This window comes from Macaca fascicularis, chromosome 7 (genome assembly GCF_037993035.2).
Source record: "Macaca fascicularis isolate 582-1 chromosome 7, T2T-MFA8v1.1".
Taxonomy (NCBI): Eukaryota; Metazoa; Chordata; class Mammalia; order Primates; family Cercopithecidae; genus Macaca; species Macaca fascicularis.
The window spans coordinates 4,113,592-4,129,265 of record NC_088381.1 but is presented as its reverse complement, the minus strand read 5'-3'; the positions used below and the strand labels follow the sequence as shown (position 1 = coordinate 4,129,265).

Genomic DNA, 15,674 nt, shown 5'->3' with positions numbered 1-15,674 from the left:
GACTGTTTCTCATCTTTTGGATGTCTTGTTTGTATAGATGTGTTCATTTTATGTTATATCATTTGTTCTTCGGTAGCAAAAATTGAGTTGAAATGATACAGTTCCTGAAATCTAATGATTTCATGTTTAGGAAATATGTATCAGGAATACTGTGGGTTGTCATGAGAAAATTTGGATTGTGTTGCTGTGCTACTTTGGTTTCTTGTCAGAGAAGTTATAGTTAGTTTAGACCTCCTTCAGAATCCTTTCGTTGGACTTTGTATTTCATATGTTGTGCCAGCCTTGATTTTATTTGTTTATCTTTCTATACTATTTGTTTACACTTAACTCTGAAATATTTTGATGCATATTTTCAGTGTACTCTAGTCCTAAAATTGGTTTACATTTAATTATTGGGGAGAATAGCAAGTTGTTGATAGTTATTTGTGGTGGCATTAGGATATTTCCGTTTCAGTTCTTTGGACAATTTGCTAGTGGAAATAATTACTATATTTAGCTCTGTGAGACCCTACTGGCAGATTGCTCTGTGTGTGTGTGTGTGTGTGTGTGTTTGTTTCCTTCATGTGGATTGCTCTGTGTGTGTGTGTGTGTGTGTGTGTTTCCTTCACGTAGATTGCTGTGTGTGTCTTTTTCTTCATAATTCCCCTTATTTCTGTGGGTTTTGAATGATACTGTTGTTGTTACTGTTGTTTTATATCCATTGTCACATAAAACTCTTATTTATTCTTCCAGGCCAGGGACTGTCCTTATGGGTAGAGATACACTGTCTGCAGGGAATTTTTTTTTTTTTTAAACATAATTTTACTAGTTGATAGGAAAGACATTGGGAAAGACCTGGGCTGGATTTGTGATGAGCTGTGTTTACTGAGCATGATGAAGTAAAGCTCAATGTGATTACTCTGAAGTCCAGCCTTAGTATCAGTCTAAGGACTCAGGACACAAATACTCAAAACACAAATTCTTAGACTCTAAATTTCACATGTTTTTTCCTATCAATACAGGTTAAGGAGAGTGGCGTGTCATAGGTTTTTCCAGTGCAATAGAGGGAAGTTGGTTCTAGATCCTTTAGTACAGTTAATCTTTTGTAGTGTGTTCTATGTTCACTGCATTGGTATGTCTCATCTTTGGCGTGATCTTGGCTCACTGCAACCTCCGCCTCTTGCGTTCAGGCACTTCTTGTCTCAGCCTCCAGAGTAGCTGCGATTACAAGCATGTGCCAACATGCCCAGCTAATTTTTGTATGTTTTTGTGGAGACAGGCTTTGCCATGTTTGCCAGGCTGTTCTCTAAGTGATCCACCCGCCTCACCCTCCCAAAGTGCTGGGATTGCATGTGCAAGCCATGCATGCAGCCACACCTTTGCTTATTTGTACTATGCATTTCAAGTGATCACTTCAAGAGAATAAGTACCTGGGAGCTCCTGTGCTCTTTTTTTTTTTTTTTTTTTTTTTTAACCCTATTGCTTGCATCACCTGGTTCCAACCTTGTATGAAAGTTTCATGAGTATGTTTCTGTCACTGAGGCAGCTTCTCCATTTAGCATATAATTGAGAAATTGCTAGTTTGTGGCTGAGACATTGCTTTGGTTTGAGAGGAGACTTAATTTATATATTTAGCAGAATGCTTAAGTTACATTTACAGGGATTAATTTAATTCTACTTTTAATTAAGTTGACCATTTGCTGTATCTTTACAAGACATAGATGGAGATTTAGTTTTGACTCTTAGATTCAGTTAAGGGGATGAAATTGGCATTATATAGTTTTTGATGCTGAGCCCCACGGAGATTAAATGATTGCTAAATACCATGCCATTTTTGAATCACATCTCTAATTTCACATTATTCTATACTCTACTTTTGCTTGTATGATTGATGGGTCTTTTGCTATCTGTGATTGACATTCTATGAGTAGGTGCTTTTGTTTTGCCTGTAATATTATGAAGGAAGAATGGTGAATAAAAAGGTAATTTAGAGAAGCCTGTATTAAATATACCATGAACATTGAATATAGCAAGATCTTATTCTCTAGTTTTTTTCTTAGTTGATAAATTCTGTATGTGTTATGTGTTTGTGTATACATATGTACATATTAATGATGTGAGTGTTGATACTGTCATTTGTCACATGACAAATGACTGGTTTATAGTGAAAAGCTGTTGGGGTTCAGAGAAATGAACATTCTTTTGAAAGTGAGATAGGTTATTTTCTAGTTCTTGCCATTGAATCTCTGTTCTTCTGGTAGAAATGTTAGTGTATTTATAACCTCTCAGATTTGTTTGGTTCTGTTAGTGTTCCTGATCCAGGCAGTTAGGGATATGTTGGTTGAATTGAGAAAAATGAGTTTTTCCCTTCCTACTAACTGAATTAGATTAGAAATAAGCAGTTAAGTGAGAAAAATAGGGAATTAGTGCCAGGTCTGTTGAGGTATAGTGTTGACAGCAGTCTTTTACCTTTAGATGTTTGCTGCAACCTGGAGAATGCAGTGGTAGTTGCTGGCCTAGCCCATCCAAACAACCTCATTTGTGGGGTGATACTTCACAGATGGCTTAAAATAAATCTCCTGAAAATAATCTCTGGAAGAGATGACGTACGTGTGTGTGTGTGTGTGTGTGTGTGTGTGTGTGTGTGTTGGTGTAGTAGTAGGAGGAGGGTTGGCTTAATGATGAGAATCATTATTTCTTAAATTGGATGACACTTTCCATTCCTGCAAAGAGAGCCTGGGGTCCAGCCATGCTAATTCATAATCAAAGTAATTTGCTGAGAGTAGTGGAAGGAATGAGTTAGCAATAGATGGCAAATCGCATTAATGAGTACTAGGAGAAAAACAAATAAGCAAACAAAATTTTATTTTTTTGGGATGGAGTCCCACTGTGTCACCCCGGCTGGAGTGCAGTGGCTCAGTCTCGGCTCACTGCAACCTCCGACTCCCAAGTTCAAGCAATTCTCTTGCCTCCGCCTCCCGAGGAGCTGGGATTACAGGCGATTGCCACCACGCCTGGCTAGTTTTTTTTGTTTGTTTGTTTGTTTTTAATTAATAGAGACAGTGTTTCACTACATTGGCCAGGCTGGTCTTGGAACTCCTGACCTCAGGTGATCTGCCTGCCTCGGCCTCACAAAGTGCTGGGATTACAGGTGTGAGCCACCACGCCTGGCCAGTAAGCAAATTTTAATGTGGTTGGAACATGTTCTTGAGTTGTATGAAGGGAGACAGGTAAATTGAGAGTAATGTTACGATTGTTTCATTTGTTGGAAATAATGAAAACTTGCACGGGTTGAATTGTGGGACAAGAGGGGGTGTCTGTCAGGAGTCAGAATTATCATTTACATGGAAGTTTCTGTTTTACTTCAGAGAAAGAATGTCGGCTACCTTTCCCATGTTAGCTTCTATACCTTTTCTTGAGATTACCATAAATAGGTAATATTGTCTTTTACTGAGATTGTTTTAAGTAGCGAAGTGTGCTGATTAAATATCTGTTCTTGCTAAATTATTAGAATCAATAAAGGACTATATTTCTAGATAGCTTTGGTTAGTCAGTGATTTGTTTAAATTTAGTGTGGATAAGAATCACCTGAGGGCTTTTTAAACCCAGTTTTCTGGGTCCTGACCTTAGTGTTTCTGGCTTATTAGGTATAAGTATGAAAAGTTGATTTTTATCAAGTTCCTAGATGCTGGAGATCTAGGAACCACACTTATACAGTGCTATTATATGTTTTTTAATGTACACTGATAATGGGAAAAAAATGATATATCTTGTTACCACATATTTTTAAATGTGATCATGACCAGGGAATCTTGAGAGAAAGTTGTCTTATGTAATAATGTAAATCAGTGTAGAATGCTATATTTTTTTTCTTGCAAGGTTGTTACTAGTAGGCGTGACTGTTAGTAGCCAGTGTGTTCAAATGCATGGGAGGATATAAACACTTAATTTCCTGGGAATATAGAGATAGATCACTTACAGTAATACATTTCTAACATAAATTTAAATTACCTACCTCATAGGAGGAAACAAGCTTATTTGATAATTTTCCTTAAATTATCTGATAATATAGCAGTGTATCAGCTATACCCTTTCAAATCTAAATTAAATTTGAGTAAATTCAGTCCATATAAATTCCCTTTGGATAAAAGAAAACAAGAATTCCAGAAAACAGTAGTTTAAAAAAATGACATTTTAAGAGCAGTTATAATCTCAGTGAATATAGTGTGGTAATTTCTGCCTAATACCTACCCTTTTGGAGGAAGGAAAGGTAGTTCTGTTTGCGCTTAATGTTAATTACTGAACTCTTCATAACTTCTTTTATTAATTGTTTATTTGATTTTAAGCATCTACTTCTGGTGGATTTACATATGTTGGGTTTGGAAATTTCAACATACAGGTTGGCATTCCAGTGGCTATAGTTGTTTTTTGATATTTAGTACTGTTTTCCAGTGATGGTTCTCTTTGGGAATAGACTGTTCTCTTCTACTTTAAAACGGTAAAATTAGCCACTTTAGTTGAGACTCCTCCAGGTTTGGAAGTGGTGAAGAATATGGATATATTCAGGTGAAATCAGAGTCATTTTCTGTGATACAGCAACTGAACAAGAAACCCAGACTTCAAACAAGCAGATTTCTTTGGGTTGGACTGAACAAAATGAGAAGAAATTATAGAGGATTTAAAAATATATATGGCCTAGGAATTATTGAAATTATTTTGGAGGGTGGCAACAAATTTGGGACATTGTACTTTCTGTTTTAATGTCAATTGTATAACGTGTAACTCCAGTGAGCGTGGCTGGACATGGTGGTTTCACATTTTAGGTAGACTGGGTGTTTTATCTACTGAGTGGATTACAGCCGTAGGCAATGATGTCAAGTAGCAACAAAAACAAAAAAATCCATCTCTTAGAAATTGTTAAAGTCACAATGATGATACCTTCTGTAAAAGCTTTGACTTACTGAAAGAATGCTTTTCATTTGTCTAAGATGAGTATGTAGCAGAATTTGAAAATATGGTTCCAAAAGGCTAAATAGACTGACTTTTTGGATATTTTTCCTGTTTAAGGAGAAAGAAGCATTAATGGTTTATCAGATGCCTTGACTATACTTTTTACTGCTTTGTCTTCAAGGCCTAGCATAATAATTAGCATCTAGTATGTGTTTGATGGATAGTCAATTTTTATTTCATTGGTATGTTGTTACCACAGTCATTGGTAGAGTTAATACATGAATGAAGAAAGTATAACAAACTTGCCTTCTAGTAGAGTACAGGCAAAGTATGGCTGTCAGTTTCCCCTTGATTTTTTTTCTCCATTCTTTGTTAGGGTTTAGATCAAGAACAAGGGCATTTCATTGTACCACATAGCTGAGAGTAGGGAATTGGGACATACTGTCTTGCTTTAAATTAAAGTTGTCTCTTTCATCAGGTAGAGAGGTTACTAAGACATTGCCAGATGTCTGGTTGGGGGTTTATTAAAAATAGAAAAGGTGGTTCCTTAAGATTGTATTTTATTGGATGCCTCCACCTGCTTCAGGCTAGCTCACTGGAGAATGAATATTCCAGGTTAAAAAAAGAAGCATGTGTTCACATGAACTTGTCCTTTGAGCAAACCTGTTGGAAATCAAGAGGAGATTGCTGTTGGAGAGGATAAGAGGGTGTACTTGTTAGCGTGTTAAGATTAGTTGACAACATAAAAATAAATGAAAATGCATCTATTGTATTTGGGTTGGCAAAATATATTGGTTATTTACTCTGTTGATTCCTGTAGTGTACATAAATACGATCTACAGCTCAAAGTAAACAAAAAGTCTTGGAAAATTGTTTTGAAAATGGACAAATCATGAACAGATCATTGAACAAGAAAATAAGGAGAAAGTAAATTTGTGAAATACTTCAAACTCATTTACATTCAGAAACATCTTTTTAAGATCTCTGTGATACATTTGACTGTCAATTCTGAAGAGTCGAATAAAGGAGATGCCAGCTAAGGGGCAAGGAAACAGCTTTCATTCATGGGCTAAATTGCAGCTTAAAAAAGATGGACCAGGATTATTTCCTTTAGAAACTTACTGTACAAAAGATACTGTTCACCCCATTAGATAACTGACCTGGAGTTACTCTTCCATCTGAGAGCTTTGTCATCTTAACTGTATTCACATACTTTCAACTGCTCCCCTTGCTTCTAACCTCAGATTCTTTAATTCATCTATCTGGCAGAGCTGATGTGGGGAAAAAAGACAAACCTCATCAGATTTTCTTGATAAATAAGCAGTTGTCATGTTTCAAGACTTTTGGAAATGAGCAATAATCAAGGAAGAGGACAAAGATTGCATACGTTTATAATATGTAGAACATCTTTTGCCACAGAAAACACTGGAAACCGCCCACTTCTGGACACCAAACATTTGGATTAGTATATTTTGTGGCATTCCCTCACTAATCCTCTCATCCTTAAAAATTTTCAGAAATTTTTTGCAGCAAGAAACACTGATTACAACGTATGATATAGGGTAGATTTGTGAACCATTTTTTCATTGAAATGTATAAGCAGGAGTGAGTAGTCTGAGTGACTACCCCAGCATTGAGAAAATTGTAGTTTAGAGATCTTTTTGGAACTTCTGGAGAACTTTTATTTCTAGACTGCAGTGGAAGTCTAAAGCCCCTTGGAGATGTCTGCTTTAAAGGGTCTTTGACCAGAGTCCACTGTAGAGACGTGGTCCAGATCTACTCTATTTGCCTGCTCCTTACAGCATCAGAACAACTCTCACTCCAGATTCTTGGCTTGGCAGGTGCATAAAGAATTGTCTACTGAATTGAAAAACATTTCAGATATATAAAACTTGAAATATATTGTCTAGTCTGTACAAACTCAAGATGACAAGCCAACCCTGCAGGAATATATGGATAGAAGGGGAAGGATAACATTTGTTGAATTCAGCTAGATGCCTCATCAGCTGGAAAACCTTGGAAGAAAGAAATATGGATTGATACTTGCCTGAACTTCATCAACTGAGAATTTTTTTTTTTTTTTTGCTGTGGAGAGTCTGCTTGCCTTTGGAAGGTTTACCAGTAAAAGCCCTGCACATGATATACTTGCGTGCACATGCAATAAGGACGTCATTCCCCAACTCCTGCTAGCATTGTGAAAGAGCTGCAAATATTCAAATTATATAAACTTTTTTTCCTGGACATATTTACCTTATGAGTTTGTTTAAATATGTGAGAAAATTCTGTTTGGATAATAGTATTGAAATGAAAATATAAGATACACATTGATAAATGTGTATGAATTGTTCATTGTGCCTTAGGTAAGCCAGACAATGAAATTAAATGCGTAATAGTTGTATTTTTTTGCATAATCTTGGAATGTAACTAGTTAAAAGCAAACACTTAGATTTTGAACATGAATCTATTAAGCTTGTTAATGTAGTTGCTGTGGCTAAATAGCTCGTTTCCTAGGGAAGCTTCTAAAAATGTATTTGGTAGAATTTTATTCTAGAACAGTTGTTAGAAAGGAATTCTCAGGTCACCTTTTAAAGATAAATACAATTCTGTATTCACTTTTTGAGTGCATAAGGGTAATAGAAAATGACATGGGAAGTGTTAATTTAAAAAAAGGCATTTTGTTTATGTGCATTTGAGGATACAGTGTATGAAGTTTCTAAATAATTGTTTAATGACATTTTCTTGGTATGTAGATATTGCTAACAATTAGTTTGCTCAAGTATATGGAAACATTTTAAGAAATGATTGTAGAGATATAATTATTAGAGTACCTCTGAGTGATGTACATTAAAATTCCTTTTATTTTGGTTTATTCTATGGATGTTTTTCTGGGTGAACTTAATGTATACAACTTCTAACTAAGAAGTTTTATTAATGCTGCTCTATGTATAAAATCATGGATGTAGATGTTATTTTGTCAGTGGTCTTTCTGTTAAAATTTGCATGGTATAAGATTTTCTTTTCATGATGGAATTGAAGAAAAGGCCAGCCTCTAGAACACTTATATTTTAAGGGTTGGGTGGGTTTTGTATTACTTTGTTTATATAACCAACAGGATTGTATTACTGAAACTTTACCAGCACAGAGATGGCTGATACTTTGCATTTTGGGGGACATTAAGTTGTTATACAGTGATGTCATTGGTTACTGATAGGAGTGTCTAGACTCTTAGATGGCTTTGTTAGTATTAGGCAAATGTTAGATGTGGATTTAGGAGATAAGAGGGTGGGATGTTGGAGCCCTGTGTGCATATGAGCATATGTTGCAGGGCCTCCAGACTTAAATCCACGTGAAAGATGGTGGTGGTCTTATGTATGTGTTAACATTACATTGTGGACAGGTAGACTACTTTCCTTTTGCTAGTGGGAGTGTTAAATCACCTCTCGGAACATTAGTTCATTGCTGGTGGATATGCTAAATATTTCTAACATCTAATTTTCTAAGTGTATAGATGTCATTTTTAATTCATATGGGATAGAACCAGTTTTGCTTGCAAAAAGCAAACTGTTCATTGGATCATTGGGCTTAAGTTTTAGGTTGTGGTAGATATAATAAGAATTATATCTTATAATTTCTAGTATAATATTATATATCTCAATATAAATATATATGTGACAGTGTTTTTCTGACAGATGCAACATGGTGGAAATGTCATAAGTGTTGGTCTGCCTTTGTTTATGGTTTTCAGATGTGTATATGCAGTTTCTTATATAACAGAAAAATTGCCACATGAGTTAAATAGCATAGGTTAGAAAAGTTCTCATTTGCCAAAAAAAATGTGACTTTCATCAATAGTGAGTTGTTTTTGATTTAAAATGTTTCTATCTGTAGAGGCATTTTATAAGTTTTTATGGGGATACTAGCAATGGGATGTGAAACCTGAGTTCATTAGGTCATGAGGTGATCAGTGGAACACTTATGTATATACAATATACATGGTTATATGTTTTGGAAAGCATAGAGGCTATTATGTCTGCATGTTTCTAAATACATATACACACACGTAAACACACACAAATCTATACACACACACACACATAGTGAAAGCTTTTGTTCCCTCCCTCACATAGGCAGATCACTTATGCGTGTAAATAATTGAGCAGCTGGAGGGGAATTTTGTTACATGTGTATAAAACAGTCAAAATATATAATTGTTTTGCTTTAATTGTTTAGTCTTTGATTTGTAGGAATTACTGACATGTGTATTTGTGTGTATGCGGGTCTATATATACGCATACATATCACTGTGTAAACAACATTTTTTGTCATAGAGTAGAAATATTCTTAAGTTGCCAGAGCTATTGTATGGCTGCTAAATACGTAGTAGACAAATGTTACCTTTTGCTTTTTAGCATCTGCATACAGATTACTAATAGGCATTTATCGTGACCAGTAAACCACTAGACAAGGGCAAAACACTTTAGTTTGATCAGTAGAATTGCTATGCCATGTTTATGTGGGATTTATTTGATTGATGCAGAATATATAATTGTATATAGAAGATAAAACAACATTTTTGAATATTCAAGTTCTGCCATATTTTTGGAAATATATTTTTATTCAAAAGTAGAATCATCATTTGCCAATAGAGTTAGCATCTTTGTGTGCTTGTGAGGTTTGATTTTGAGGGTTTTCTTGGTTTTGTTTTGGGTTCTGGAGTTTTAAAAAAATGAGACTGTCTTTGTCTAAAAAAATTTTGATATAAAAATGTACATTTTTATATTATTTTTTCTTATTCCAACCTAATTGGTGGCTTGTCCCTTCCTGTGTTTATTGGACTGTTGGGTGCCTGGATAGAGCTGGATACCATTTGACTGCTGTGTGAATAATAGATAAGCGTCTTGAGTAACATCGAATTTCCTAGGTATATAGAAACACCCACCATGCACATATATGAACATACAGAATATATGAATGTTAAAATATGGTGAAAACAATCTTTTTTCAATAGAAGTGCTAACCTTTATGTTTTTTTTAAATTGGTGTGTATGTGGAGGTTTATTCAATTGTTAGTTGTGTCCATGTTTAATATGTGCAGAATTTATAGATGTACAGAAATTTGTTATATTTGGTGGATATATTTTACTTAAAACTATAGGGCAGAAGTTGTTTATGTTTGTTGAAGTGAAATGGCATACCAAACCTGTATGGTAGTTTAGATTGCTGTGTGTACAGTCAGGTTATATCTTTAAAATACCTATTCTTTCCATGTTAATATATAGACATTGCTGGTATATATTAAAAAGTCAGAGGTCTTTTTATGAATATAGGCATTAGCTTCCTGATTCGCGTGGAGAGGTGTGTTGGGTACTTTGTCATTTCATCTCATCTCTGTGATGTGCAGTTGTCATGTCAGCCCCCCCGTGAGTCTGCGGGTTTTGCTTCTGCAAGCAAATGCATCTGGAAAGTACAGCATTGGCAGAATCTGAAACCCGAGTAAACAGAGCACCTCCTTTTCATAACCATGGGTTCTGAAGAGCTGAGGGAGTTGAGTATGCGCTGATTTTGGTATGGGGGCAAGGTACAGGTACAAATCCTCCATGGATATTGCTAGACAACTGTAAAATCTTTAGTTATTTTGTTTTATAGACAGTGTGGATGTGCATATATTGCAGACATCACTTTTTTAAACTATGCTTAACCCTGCAAATGATTTTAAGAGCTCTGTGTGGGTGGCTCTCTTGGGTTTACTATTAAATAGCTGTGTTTATCATAGTTGTTCTATAACATTTCAACTTTGTAAATATATAGTTGGTTGATAAAAAGGATAGAGACATTTTTCTTTTGATGATAGATTGTTCTTTCCCCTTTGTGTAGTCTTCATTGTGTTGCTGGGATTGTTACTTGCACATATTTAACCTTATATATTAAATGTATATATGCTGTTGTGTTAGAGAGGGAGACTGGTTCCCTCCACCACATTTTTATTTAAAAGTAAAAATTAATTTTTATTGTTTGGGTCAGTTTCATGTAAAAATAACCTCTGTATTGAAAGGTATCTCTTGACGGGATGCGGACGCTCACGCCTGTAATCCCAGAACTTTGGAAGGCCAAGGAGGGTGGAACACCAGGTCAGGAGTTCGAAACCAGCTTGGCCAATATGGTGAAACCCCATCTCTACTAAAAATACAAAAATTAGCTGGGCGTGGTGGTGCACACCTGTAATCCCAGCTACTCGGGAGGCCGAGGCAGAAGAATAGCTTGAACCCAGGAGGCAGATGTTGCAGTGAGCCAAGATCGTGCCACTGCACACTCCAGCCTGGGCAACAGAGCGAGACTCCCTCTCAAAGAAAAAAAAAAGGGGGAAAGGTATATCTTACTATCCTTGATGTACTGAGGTTCATGATGCAATTCATTTTTCTTAAGCACATACTATAGAATCTTTAAATTATATGATTCTGTGTTCATTAGTGGCATGGCAATAACCAATACAATTTATTAAATAATCAGTAAATGAAATATTTAATTTTAAACATCTAGTATTTCTAGATGTTTAGAGAGTCTCACGAAGTATGATTTTTAAAAGTATCTTGTTGTAAATTTGTTAGTACTGTTGTCTTTTGCAGTTAACTTGGCAATGAAATTGATTATTGATACACAGGGTTTTGGAGCTAAACAAAATTTATCATGTTTTAATTTGGATATTAGAAGGAGGAAATGACACGAGACTCTGCATTTTACCTGTTATTATATAGCTTACCATTATATCAGATACGAATTGCATATTTTAAAAAAACTTAGATTAAATGTCATGTAAATGCATTTGATCTTTCTAGATATACTTCCTGATATCATAATTTTTATTTCCTGTTAATATTCAAGATATAAATGACTTCATTAAAGAGATTTTCTACTACCTCTAGGAACTATACAAAATTCTGTATGTGTTCCCTTGGTTGCATGACAATATTCAAGACAACTTTGTAAATAATAGATAAAATTTTTAAATTTTTAACATCTAGTCTTTCTAGGTGTATAGAGTCTCATAAAGTATAATTTTGTAAATAAGTCATTGTAAAATTTCATGGTTTCATTGTGTTTTGCAAATGTCTTGGCAGTGAACTTGATAAAATTTTGGGCTTCTTGACCTATACATATTTTGGTATCTAACCTTTATTGGGTTAGTGTAAGGAATAAGTTAAAAGAATGTGTATTTTCAACTTTAAATTATAATCAGAAAGAAAATATATTTAACCATTGTTTAGTGCTTCTATTATATATTAAAAACTTCAGTCTTAATTTTGTAGTTACATTGTTGATAGGGCATTATATAAATATACTTTTATAGTCATTGTAGGAAATGTCTTTTATAAGGAAAAATTTCTTCTACCTCTTTGAATTACACAGTTTTGTATTTACTTGGACTGCATGACAACATTCAAAAAACACTTTAACAGATAAAAATGACATTTTCTAAAGATCTAGGTTTGCTAGATGCATGGAGTCTCAACAGAGTATAAATGTGTAAATATTTCATTGTAAAATATCATAAATTGACTCCTTTAAGTTTTCAGTAGTACAATAGGTAATCAATAATTGGCCTCTTAGGACTGTGTAACATTTTGATGTTTGTGTGTTCTGAGACAGAGCAATAGATTTCCTCCGTATCTTTTAAACATTAAGGTCTCTTGTATAAGAAAAATAACCATTGTGGGTTTTTTGTGCATCGTATACTGATACGAAACAAAGAAACAAAACCCCCTGGATATTTTATCTTTAGAAAGATAGAGGAAGATATGAGAAGGGAATGGTCATTGTAAATTAGATAGATATATTGAGTGTTAGAAGATTATTTAAGTAATTGTTCTTTTGTTATTTGTACTCTGCAAATTTATTTAAATGCATATCCATGTATATCATAAGTATTCACGTGCATGTCTAAATTTAATTTAGTGGCATAGATCTATTTCAAGGGTATTAATCTTTCACTCATGTACTGCTTTGTGTTTTATTTTCATTTAAAAAATTGTGGAACTAGTGGCTGGGCATGGTGGCTCATGCCTGTAACCCCAGCACTTTGGGAGGCTGAGGCGGTCGATCACCTGAGGTCAGGAGTTTGAGACCAGCCTGGCCAACATGGTGAACCCCCGTCTCTACTAAAACTACAAATATTAGGTGGGCATGGTGGTTGGTCCCTGTAATCCCAGCTACTTGGGAGGCTGAGACAGGAGAATTGCTTGAACCCTGGAGGTTGCAGTGAGCCGAGATTGCACCATTGCACGCCAGCCTTGGCAACAAGAGCAAAACTCTGTATCAAAAAAAAAAAAAAAAAAAATTAAAAAAAATTGTGGAACTAGTGTTTTATTTCTAAGCTTGCAGATATTTCTAGAATTCCACTTAGTGTTACATCTAAATGTATGGTGATTATTCGTTAAATAATAAGCAGGTCTGTAAACATTTTATTCTCTAACCTCTTTTCACATTTGTATGAGTATAGAAAAACTGTGGTTGTGAATATTTTTTACTTTTTGATAGCTTTTAAAAACTCAGATATGTGATAATCAGAGATTTCAAGTTTACTTACAGTGTAAATTAGGAAAATTTTTATAAAGATTCCATCCAGTATTGATCAAAAGTTTAAATTGTATGTCTTTTTAAGCAGCAGTTTGGCAATGACAATCAAATTGATACTATGTAAAAGTTTTGAAATGTTATAGCTGGCTACTGGGGTTTTATCTATTCCAATTCTTGAAAATTTACCAAGTACAGGTTGGCTATAAAATCATAACTGAGGTATCTGTCAGTAAATCAAAGATTGCAATGATTATAGCTTCTTTAACATGAATGTAATTCTAACACTAAAAAATTTCTGTATGGAATATGTTTTGTAGTCCTAAATTGATATTTTATATCATTTTTCAATGAACAACTAGCTGTTTACAGAGGTCTGTGCGTATGTCTCTAGTTTTTCTAACTGAAATATTAATGGTTAATTATAAAAATATGAATTATATGTGGGGCTTGTCGTTCTGACATTTAATACTTCAGTGTTGTGGTAATGGTGATTATTTAAATATACTGTTTGAAATTGTAACACAGTTAAAATCAAAAGATTGTATATGTACATATTTGTATATTACTACATGACAAAAATCTAGAAAGAATATGATTCACATGAAAATTGTTTGGAGGGACATGACAAAGTTTTAACAGTCCTGTGTAGTGAATGGAGAATAGAAGGACTACTTCTACTTTCTGTATCTGAAATTTTCAAAAGCTATTTCAAAATGAACATTGAAACAAAAGGAAATTTTAGAGACAACCACTTCGTGCCTGTCTTCATCCTTGACATTCAACATCCTAGGAACAATGGGCTGCTGTATTCAACTTCTTGTTCTCAACAGCATTATGAATGATTTTTGATTGATCTCACAAAGAGCATGTGATTTAGACATTAATGCAGCAACTACCATGAAACGGAGTATTGGATTACCTAAGGAAAGAAGCAGAAGATGGAATTTGAGGTAGGTGTCAAACAGTGAAATTTCTGTTGAGAAACAGATGAGTGAAAGGAAATAGTAACTGAAACATTCTATAAGGAAAGTACATTTTAATAGTGGTGACAATGCTATAGTTTTGGGTACCAACTAGATCAAGATGTTGGAGGAGGTGTCTCTTGGGATATGTTGGAAGTTATCCTTCATAATTTGGTATAAACTGAAAACAGATTGCTTCCTTCCTTTTAAAGTGGTTGATTCTTTGATGGATTTAAAGTAGGCCTTTGGGGATTTATAGATCATTCAGAATTAGCAGGGGAAAATTTTAAATATTCTCTGCATCTTTCTAAAAGGTGTGGTTTAAAGTTGGTGAGAAAGTGAAATGGTTGCCGGTTGAACTTGATTTTCTCTATTCACTAGGCTAGCCTAAAATTATCCTAATGGGTATGTTCTGGTGCCTGATTTGTATCTAAATGTTTCTGTATTGGCTACTGTTTTTCTTAGGCAATCAGGATGAGTGCAAAACTTATTTGCAGCTAACCTGCAAATGGAATCATCAGGAACATCCCTTTCTTACGGAGTCCCTTAATTTACAATTTAACTGCAAACATAGGTAAGAAGGTTCTGGTGCTATTTGAGGGTGAGGTTTTGGTGAGGTTTTGCCTAAGCTCAGGAAAATAATACTGGTACAAGTATATTTCCTGGCCACCTTGGAATTATCAAATGAGTTAGTCGTTAAAATATATTTTATCAAAGTGAAGATATAGTTTGGTTCCCAGACCAAACTGAGGGTCGGGCTGCTATTTCTCATGGTCCAATAATGAGATGCAGATGAACAGGGGAGGAAGAGTTAGAGCTAGTTACAGGAAGAAGGTCTGGAAATTGTCACCACACCAATTCAAAATTACAAAGTTTTTCAGAGCTTAAATACCTTCTAAGCTATACGTGCATGTGTAAGTGTGTATCTAAAGACATAAGTGATCTATAACTAAGGTCTGAGTCTTAGAGACCTTCCTCTGGAGCCTCAGTAAATTTATGTAATCTAAATGGGTCCAGGTGCTGAGGTGATTACCCTTATCTTGTCTCCTACTAAATCATGAAGGTTTGGGGAGTTCCTTCATACCCCCAGTAAACTTACTCGTGGAGGCCTAGAGAGTTTCTTCAGACCCCCAATAAAACTTGTTTAATCATGCTTTAAGGTTCAAGAGAGGCCTAGGCAAAATTTGGTGGGCTTTTGTGACATTCCAGCCT

At 34.9% G+C, this 15,674-nt stretch overlaps 1 long non-coding RNA gene and 2 other non-coding genes across 8 annotated transcripts in view; all 3 read left to right on the top strand.

The window, feature by feature from the left end:
• Positions 1-15,674, top strand: part of LOC101865285 (uncharacterized) — a 40,330-nt gene that overhangs the window by 2,251 nt on the left and 22,405 nt on the right. The window contains exons 2-3 of one of the 6 annotated variants that reach the window (XR_012414690.1): positions 14,331-14,450; positions 14,928-15,036. The exons of 4 other annotated variants lie outside the window; for them this stretch is intronic. This is a non-coding gene — a long non-coding RNA (uncharacterized lncRNA). Of the gene's footprint in view, positions 1-13,944; positions 14,451-14,927; positions 15,037-15,674 lie in introns of those variants that run through there. One more of the 6 variants, XR_012414689.1, reaches the window with a different exon arrangement.
• LOC123574996 (small nucleolar RNA SNORD64) lies at positions 842-908 on the top strand. Its single transcript, XR_006700167.1, has one exon. It is a non-coding gene; the product is annotated as a small nucleolar RNA SNORD64 (small nucleolar RNA).
• On the top strand, positions 2,653-2,723 carry LOC123575013 (small nucleolar RNA SNORD108). Its single transcript, XR_006700183.1, has one exon. It is a non-coding gene; the product is annotated as a small nucleolar RNA SNORD108 (small nucleolar RNA).